The sequence below is a fragment of the Maylandia zebra genome, linkage group LG7 (assembly GCF_041146795.1).
Source record: "Maylandia zebra isolate NMK-2024a linkage group LG7, Mzebra_GT3a, whole genome shotgun sequence".
Lineage (NCBI taxonomy): Eukaryota > Metazoa > Chordata > Actinopteri > Cichliformes > Cichlidae > Maylandia > Maylandia zebra.
The window spans coordinates 7,590,509-7,599,740 of NC_135173.1; the positions used below are offsets into that span (position 1 = coordinate 7,590,509).

The 9,232-nt window shown below is 50.3% G+C and overlaps 1 protein-coding gene and 1 long non-coding RNA gene across 2 annotated transcripts in view; one reads left to right on the plus strand and one right to left on the minus strand.

The window, feature by feature from the left end:
• The window catches only part of LOC143419331 (coxsackievirus and adenovirus receptor homolog), a 92,160-nt gene that overhangs the window by 76,001 nt on the left and 6,927 nt on the right, over positions 1-9,232 (minus strand). The gene's annotated exons all lie outside the window — the stretch shown is intronic.
• LOC143419333 (uncharacterized) overlaps positions 1-9,232 on the plus strand; it is an 89,472-nt gene that overhangs the window by 53,350 nt on the left and 26,890 nt on the right. The gene's annotated exons all lie outside the window — the stretch shown is intronic.

Below are 9,232 nucleotides of genomic sequence, written 5' to 3' on the forward strand. Positions count from 1 at the left end.
CATCCTTCTTTACTACAAGGACGATGGGGCTACACCAAGCACTGTGTGATTCTTCTATTACCCCCAGCCTCAGCATTTCCTTCAATTCCCGGAAAACAATTTGCCTTCTATGTTCCGGCAGCCTGTGAACGCACCGTCACGCCAGGCCGCGTCTCAAAATGGTGCTCTATGAGAGAAGTACGGCCGGGCAAGGGGGAGAACACGTCGGCAAAGCGCTGTTGCAATGCAGCAACATCCGCCCTCTGGGCCTGTGTGAGATGGTCACTGCAATGGAGGGAGGCGGGGATGCTAGACTTTGGCGCCTCCGGCCCCAACTCATCTCTCCCTCTTACCAAGCTCACTAGAGAAGCGGTCTCCGCCTCCCTCCAGGCTTTGAGGAGGTTGAGGTGGTAAATCTGCGTGGCCCCGCCCCTGTCCGACCGTACCACCTCATAATCAACGTCCCCCACTCGCTGTGTGACCACGAAGGGTCCTTGCCACTTGGCGAGTAATTTAGAGCTGGAAGAAGGAAGCAACACAAGCACCTTATCTCCCGGTGAAAATTGCCTGAGTCTAGCCCCTCTGTCATACAGGCGTCGCTGCCGCTGCTGGGCCTGGAGCAAATTCTCCCATGAGAGCCTCCCCAGTGTGTGCAGCTTTGCTCGCAGGTCCAGCACGTACTGAATTTCACTTTTCGCAGGGCTCGGACCTTCCTCCCAGTTTTCCTTAATCAGGTCGAGCACCCCCCGCGGCTTCCTGCCGTATAACAGCTCGAAGGGAGAAAATCCCGTGGAGGCCTGGGGCACCTCCCGCACTGCAAACAACAGAGGGTCTAACCAGCGATCCCAATTGCGTTCATCCTCGCGAATGAACTTACGAATCATGGATTTTAAAGTCTTATTCAGCCTCTCCACCAACCCATCAGTCTGGGGGTGGTAGACGCTGGTCCGAATAGATTTAATACCCAGTAATTCGTACAGTTCCCGCAATGTGCGCGACATGAACGACGTGCCCTGGTCAGTCAGTATTTCTTTCGGAATACCGACTCGGGAGATGACCTGAAACAGTGCCTGCGCCACGCTCTTCGCTGAAATGGTGCGTAGCGGCACTGCTTCCGGGTACCGCGTTGCGTAGTCCACCAGGACCAGCACAAAGCGATAGCCGCGTGCACTCCGGTGCAATGGCCCGATGAGATCCATGCCAATACGCTCAAACGGGATCTCCATCAGCGGTAATGGGCGCAACGGCGCCTTTGGCACGGCCGGCTGGTTAACCAGCTGGCATTCGGGGCACGACGCACACCAGCGGCGCACGTCGGCCCAAATGCCCGGCCAATAGAATCGGGCCATTATGCGCTCCAGAGTTTTCTCGCCACCCAAGTGCCCTGCCATGGGGTTCGAATGAGCCGCCTGGAAAATCATTTCCCGGCGGCTTTGCGGCACCAATAACTGTGTGCGGATTTCATTAGTGTGAGTGTCACGGCTCACTCTATAAAGCCGATCGTTCCGCAATTGGAAATGAGGGTACGTTCGCGCAGCGTCGGGGCGCACCGAGCGACCATCAATATCCATCACTTGGTCATAGGCTGAGCGTAGGGTGTCGTCCCGAGACTGCTCTAGTGGAAAATCTTCCGTGGGGTACACAACGGGAGGCGGCGGGGCTTCCGTGGAAGTCCCCGCCTCCTCCTCCCCCCCAGAGTCAGCGTCGGTCGACCCCGCGTCACCGCCGAGCGCCGCGCAAACGTCACACGAATTTACAGACCGCGATCGCATCCCCGCGTACTGCCCCAGTAAGCTGTGGAACCCCGGCCAATTTGTACCCAAAATAAGGGGATGCGACAGGCGCGGGCTAACCGCCGCCTTCACTCTATGCGTTTTGCCCCTGAATTTCAGCAACAGTGACACTACTGGGTACTTGTGAATATCCCCGTGCACACATTTAACCTCCACCCAGTCAGCCTCCAACAATGCCCCGGGGCGAACCAAACTTTGGTGGACCAGAGTCTGCGTGCAGCCCGTGTCCACCAAAGCATGGCGAATACCCCCTTGACACCTTACCGGCACGCGGTACGTCACTCCTGGACCGGGGGCGGGCGCTGGAGCGCCGGCAACGCGGAACACCTGCCCCACCTCCATGAGCGGACAGTCTCGGCGCAGGTGCCCCGGCCGCCCACACTTCCAACAGTCCGGCCCCGGCGTCTGTGCGGCTCCCCGTGGCTCCGGGGCAACCTCGGCGGCCGCCGGGGTTCCGACGGGAAGCAGCGGCCGGAACGGGTTCCTGGGGCTCCACCCTGCTGCCTGCTCCGTTCCCGCAGGGCCGCCGCCTCTCCTCTGCGACGCCGCCGCCGGTGGCCTGGGCGGCGGAACACGGGCGCCCCGCCGCGGCTCCTCACGGCCCGGTACCGGGTCGGCCGCCAGATGGTCCTCTGCCAGCGTCACCGCCGCCATCAAATCCGCCGGGCGGTGGCAGCGAACCCAACGAGCCGTCGCCTCAGGCAGGCCTCCCACGAACTGCTCGAGGACGACCATGTTCAGCATCCGCGTCTCCCCAGCCGAGGGGCCCGGTCGCAGCCACCTTGCTGCCGCATCCTCCAGCTGCCGAGCCCAGGCAAACGGCCGCTCCCCCCCCGACATCCTGCTGGCCCGGAACTGACGGCGGTAATCCTCTGGGGAGAGCCCCAAACGATCCAGCACCGCCCGGCACACGTCCTCGAACACCCCCCGCGAGCCGGGAGGCAGGCTCAGCGCCGCCGTCTGCGCCTCACCCGACAGAAGCGGCAGCAGCGGGGCGGCCCACTCCTCCTCCGGCCAACGACAGGCCACCGCCGTGGCCTGGAAAGCCTCGATGAAAACCAGCGGGTCCTCCCCATCCCGCATCCGGTGCAACGTCACCGACAGCGGAGGGGCAGGAGCCGGCGCGGCCGCATTCCCCAGCAGCTGCCCCAGAGCCGCGGTCTGCTGCTCCGATTGCAGGCGAAGCAACGCCAACTGTTGGTCCTGCGTGGCCGCCTGACGAGCCGCCATCGCCGCCATGTCCACCATCATCTGGCCCAAGATCTGCAGCGGCTGGGCGGGCGGCGGGGCGGGCGGCGCCGCCGCCGGGGGAGCAGGGGGAGCCGGCAGGGGACCGGACATCACGCCAGGGTTTCGGCACCAGTGTAACGGTGGACCCAAGAAATACCAGCCGGAGCGACTTTGACAATGCAGAACTTTTTATTAAACTCGGGGTTGTACGTGGACACATATACTCCCGCGCTCTCTTTCTCTGCTGTCACCTCCGTCTCCGTCTGTCACTGCCAACATATAAAGAGACACAATCACTGTCAGATCCCAGCACACCTGTTCACCCCGCCCCTGCGCCGCCCCGGGAGCTCACTGCGTCACCCCTCCTCTGCAGCTGGCCAAGGACCACACCCACGCCACAATCAACTCCAGACAGATTTGGTGTTTAACACTAAATCAGAGTTAACGTACCAACTCTTCAAAAAGAGTTAAATTAACACTCTCTGGTGTGGACCCATATAGACACTTTAATAGTGTTGAAATCAAATCCGACAGTGTTAATTTGGACATGCTGGATTTGCTGTGTAGAGACTGAAATTCTCTCCCATTCTTCTTTGCAAAACAGCTGCATGGACAGCGTTTGTGAACAGCAATCTTGCCACAGATTCTCGATTGGATTTAGATCTGGACTTTGACTGGGCCATTCTAACACATGGATATGTTTTGTTTTAAACCATTCCATTGTTGCCCTGGCTTTATGTTTAGGGTCATTGTCCTGCTGGAAGGTGAACCTCTGCCCCAGTCTCAAGTCTTTTGCAGACTCCAAGAGGTTTTCTTCCAAGATTGCCCTGTATTTGGCTCCATCCATCTTCCCATCAACTCTGACCAGCTTCCCTGTCCCTGCTGAAGAGAAGCACCCCCAGAGCACGATGCTGCCACCACCATATTTGACAGTGGGGATGGTGTGTTCAGAGTGATGTGCAGTGTTAGTTTCCCGCCACACACAGTGTTTTGCATTTTGGCCAAAAAGTTCCATTTTGGTCTCATCTGACCAGAGCACCTTCTTCCACATGTTTGCTGTGTCCCCCACATGGCTTGTGGCAAACTGCAACGGGACTTCTTATGGTTTTCTGTTAACAATGGCTTTCTTCTTGCCACTCTTCCGACTTTGTGCAGTGCACGACTAATAGTTGTCCTATGGACAGATTCCCCCACCTGAGCTGTAGATCTCTGCAGCTCGTCCAGAGTCACCACGGGCCTCTTGCTGCATTTCTGATCAGTGCTCTCCTTGTTCGGCCTGTGAGTTTAGGTGGACGGCCTTGTCTTGGTAGGTTACAGTTGTGCCATACTCCTTCCATTTCTGAATAATCGCTTGAACAGTGCTCCGTGGGATGTTCAAGGCTTGGGAAATATTTTTGTAGCCTCAGTAGTGATGGGTCCAGCAACACTGACGTACCGGCGCATGTATCAAGCTCACAGAGTGGAACCTGTATCAGTGCGTGTGTTGCTTTAAGAAAAAGCCACGTGATCGATACAGCTGCTGTATCACTCATCGCCAAGCTGTGTTTAGCATCCGCATCTACCAACAGAATGAGTCGCCACCAAAAAAACTAGATTACTCTCGCAAAGATAAAAAAAAAAAATATATATATATATATATATATATAAAAATACAATCATATTATAACAAAATGGAGCCTGAAAGAAAAAGAAAAGTTTCTGCTGTGTGGGATCATTTTGATCTTTTAACTGGAAATAAGATAACAGTTTGTCTGTCTTTGTTTCAGTGTAATCTATCAGAACAGGAAAAACAGCAATATGACCTGCAGTATAAATTATTTATTTCATTTGATGCAGGTTAAATGTTGCATCTGTTCTGCATTTCTTACACAATAAAAAGCACCTCCTCAGTGTTTAGGCATTACAGAGCCAAACATGAAAATGAGGAGACAAACACACCAAGAATGAACACAGGTCGGCCTATATAGACACTGAACAACTTTATCATCATATTTTTTTATTAATATGTGTTTTATTATTTTGAAATCAAACATCTAAGAAGACTGTTCTGGACCAGGAAGTCCTGAGTTTTATTATAAAGGACTGTCAACCCCTTAGTATTGTGGAGAGAAACATTCCAAGTTCAGAGGATCCTTTAACGTACTGGGGGAATAGGAAGACATCTTATCAGAACCTTTTCCACCTGGCTTTACAGTTTGTGTACCCCAGCTTCATCTGTGCCTGTGAGTTTTCCAAAGCTGGGGAAATGGTGTCAAAAAAACACAATAGACTGAATGCAAAAACATTGGATAAACTTATTTTTCTGAATAAAAATGTATAATAAACTGAGTCACTTACATTTATATGGGTAATATTATATTCACAATACTTTCATTTTAATTTTCACTTAATGTTATTCACAATATATTTTAAAGATGTCTACAATATTTGCAATATAAAAGATATAAAATGATTCCATGGGAAGTACAATACCTTACAGTGTATACAAGTATGACTAGGTCATTGAATCAGTGTCTGTTGTGAGTCTCAAGTAAGTTGCCTGCAATGATATTTAAGGTCCAGCAGGAGTCAGTATGGAGCAAAACAGCAACACTGTGTCCACACAGTATCGACACAGTTTGGGGAATGTGCTGAAACGCTTCACGAGGCCTCAGCTACCCATCAGTAAGCCTGCTTTAAATTTCTCAATAACTTTAACCTGTCTGGTAGTGATGGCCCGCTTGAAGCTAACGCTAACGATTAAAAACGATTAAAATGTTGACTAATAGTATTCACCAAACTCCTTTCCAGGTGCAGCGTGAATCTTGCCAAAGATGGGCACATTTTGAATGTGCAAAATATAGAGTGCAACCAAGAATAGAAATGCCAAAAATGTAAGGAAAACACATAACAACTTCAAATAAAAACAGCTGTCTTTTCTCGTCCATGTGTCTTTGTATTCTTTGTCAACATTAGATGGGAGCATGTTATTAATGTCCAAGCGAAATAACTCAAAGTTTTGAAGTGTGATTTGGCCATCTGAAAGTCCTACCTATACGACAGAGCCATTAACCACGTAAGATAGCATATTCTGATAAGGTAGCACGGATTGATAGACAAGACCCTAAATTTACGCTACGGTTGTTTTGACAAGGTTTTGTCAGAACACCGGTGCGTGTGTCAAAAAAATCAACACACTGCTTCAGAAGCACTGTGTTGAAGCTTGATTCGTTTGGCCAGAGTCACGTGATCAGTGACGTCTGAAGCTTCATTTAGAACCTAACTGCTTCGGTATCTGATTCAATGGTTTATAAGCAGGTGAACCATTCGCGGGGTTTGTGGAGTGTTTTGATGGTGACAAATAGCGAACCACTGATATTTATATTGAGAAATTTGGAGCCAGCGAGGAATAGAGGAGGTTCTGTTGTGTGGGAGAATTTTGAGTTGATTTTGGTCAATCGGGTGGGTTTTCCAGCTTTGTGTTCTTGTTGTTTGCTTTTGTTTTGTGCGTGTTTATTTTATCTGACAATGGGACAAACTTAAAATGTCAAAAATCTGCTTTTCATAATATAAATATCATTAAATGACTTTAGAAAGACTTCTATTTGACTCTTTACATTTAATGTTATAAAAATATATATTTTATGTTTTAAAATGTTTCTTAAACTGCTAGTCTGCAAAATGTGCAGCAATTTAATTTATTTATTCTCTTTATCTGATAGTTTGTGGGGCCCAGGTAGACTGTATAACTGCATCTCTACCAGTTTCTCTGCACTCCAGCCTCCTCTGTGCCATGTGAAGGGATTTTCCTTGAGGCAGGAGAAATTATTTCCATGAAAAGGAACAGGTTCGGCCATCGCACAGTGGAACAAATTTTCTTCTTAAATACAAATGGAAAAGGGTTACCTTAGATGCATCATACTTTTAATTTGCAAGTTCATCAGCACTTTCCCTTTCTAGTTCACAAGCAATTCTACCCCCAGGTCAAAAATATAGGAAAATTTCCCTAATGTAATTTTATTTATAAAAATACCCGTCTAGCGATTAACTGCATAAGTACATGGAGGCAGGACCTCACAGCAGAAGCATACTCCATAATGTGTTGTACATTATTATATGTATATTATATGTAACGTGGTATTTTTGGAGGGAGGGAGGGGCATCATGTGTGCATGAGGGTGGGAACGCATGTTTGTGTCTGTGTGTATGTCACACAGTGGAAAATTGTGTTTTTATATTTTGTTCTGGATCAGACTGTGTTGGTACAGGGTGTCGATTTTATTTGCATGATTTTATTGTAATAGTGATATTGCATGTTTGTTTATTGATATTCCTATTGCATGATTTTATCTCCATATTTATAGTGTGTGTTTAGTGTCGATTGAACAATATGCTTTTTTTATTCCACTGTGGATTAAGCGGACAATTGTAGGCACCTGTGAGGTGGGGGCGTTCCCCGAGGTGGCCTATCAGCCACCAAACTGACTTAAGGAAGATAGTGAGCGCAAAGACAAGAGAAGCGAGACACACGAAAAGTGAAGAGCTGGAAAACAAAACGTGTGCAAGCCAGCATATGAGAAGAAGGACCTCCGGCCTGACTGTGGGGCGCCACGAGACATTCGGTGATCGGCCAGCATAACCCGGCGATCCAGTCCCGACGGACAGAATAGCGACCGTGGGAGGCGACGCGTGAAATCCACAGTAGGGCAGGGGTACGCCTCTGCCTGCATCTGTGAGTATCGCTTTCCCACTGTTGGGCGCTAGGAGTAGCTTTGCCGGAGAAGGGTAACAGCGGCTGCACCGACAACGTTGCTGGCCCGTGTCTGTTGTTTCAGGGCGGAGCTACGAGGGAGGCCGTGCGCGGAGGTGGAGAGTGGCTGGACTGCACGATTGCGCACAGTCAGGTGGAGATAGGAGCCTCCTCCCTGGTCTTCTGCTGGCGAGAGTCCCCATCCCGGAAGAGGAGTTCCTCTCCTGTCTCTTTCAGCTCAGGAGAATTTGCCCGTGTGTTGCTGGACTGGGAGAATTAGGACCCTGGGGGGGAGGTTTTAGTATCGGGAAAAACATTCATTTAGCTTTGTGTTTTTAGCGTTTAATCATTCCTGCCGGCAGGGTTTTTAGCGGGTTGTAAACACTATTTTTTTGTATACGGGGATTTTAGCTTGTATTTGGGGTTCTGACTGTGTTTTATCCTGAAAATAAATGGTGTGTTTGAAGCCAGCTAAATTTCTGTGCTCTGAGCGCTGACCCACTCACTCCCCTTTCTGCTTGTATAGACGTGGTGGTGAAGATTTAGTTCCACCAGTTTAGCGGGTACATGTATATGTCAGGTCAGGTCTTAGACTCCACCTCTCTGGGAACTCCCAGGCCCTCCAAGGCCTATCTCCCCTCACCACACTCCCTGCCGGTGACTGATGCCCTCAGGGGTCGGTGCATTGGTGGTTCTTGGTGTCCGGGGCTGGGCACTCAGGTATGTACTGGCTCACTCCCGGTGGCTACCTGGCGCCTGTTGCTCGGTCAGGCCTCCTCCGGGGTGCCCTCGGGCCTCCGGCCTCTGGACCTGCAGCTCTGTTCACTCTGGCAGAGCTGGCGGGCATGCCGGTGCAGCCCCCTCTAGCTTCTGCTCGGTGGCTACTGGGTGACGCCTCGTCTGGGGATCCTCAGCCCTTCCCATGAGGGTGGCACGGATGCCCCTCCGGTGGTCCTCCTTGGGCTCTCGCACTCTGGGGCCTCTGGTTGTCTGGGGCCTGGATCTCCTCCATGCCTGCTTCATGCCCTGGGGGACGGGGCTATGGCTCGCTACATCCTCTTGCAGACCATTACATGTGGAAACCATTTGAATACTAGCACGCTGATCCACACAGGTGTGCACACGGATGTTCACTGCTCGTAGACTTAAATTACACCTTTCTTGGCTGCTACTTCAAAGCACATTGTGCGCTGTCTGTCCTGCGTGCTGCACAACAACATTGAATTTTTAGTATTTACTGCTGTTTACACTTAGCTAGATTAATGTGATGGTGTTGTGTTTAGTATGTTGCTTTGGTTTTTTTTTTTTTTTTTGCTGGTTTTCTATTCTTCTCCTCTCAACAGGTGATCCAGGAGATTTTTTTTCTCCCCCCCTTTCTCACTGTCCCTCTGCCCTTCTGTTTTTCTTTTCCTTCCTCTTTCTCTCTCCCTTTCCTATCCCTCACTCATGTCTGTCCCGTCTGTAACATCTGAAAATAAAATATAATAAATAATAAAAACAA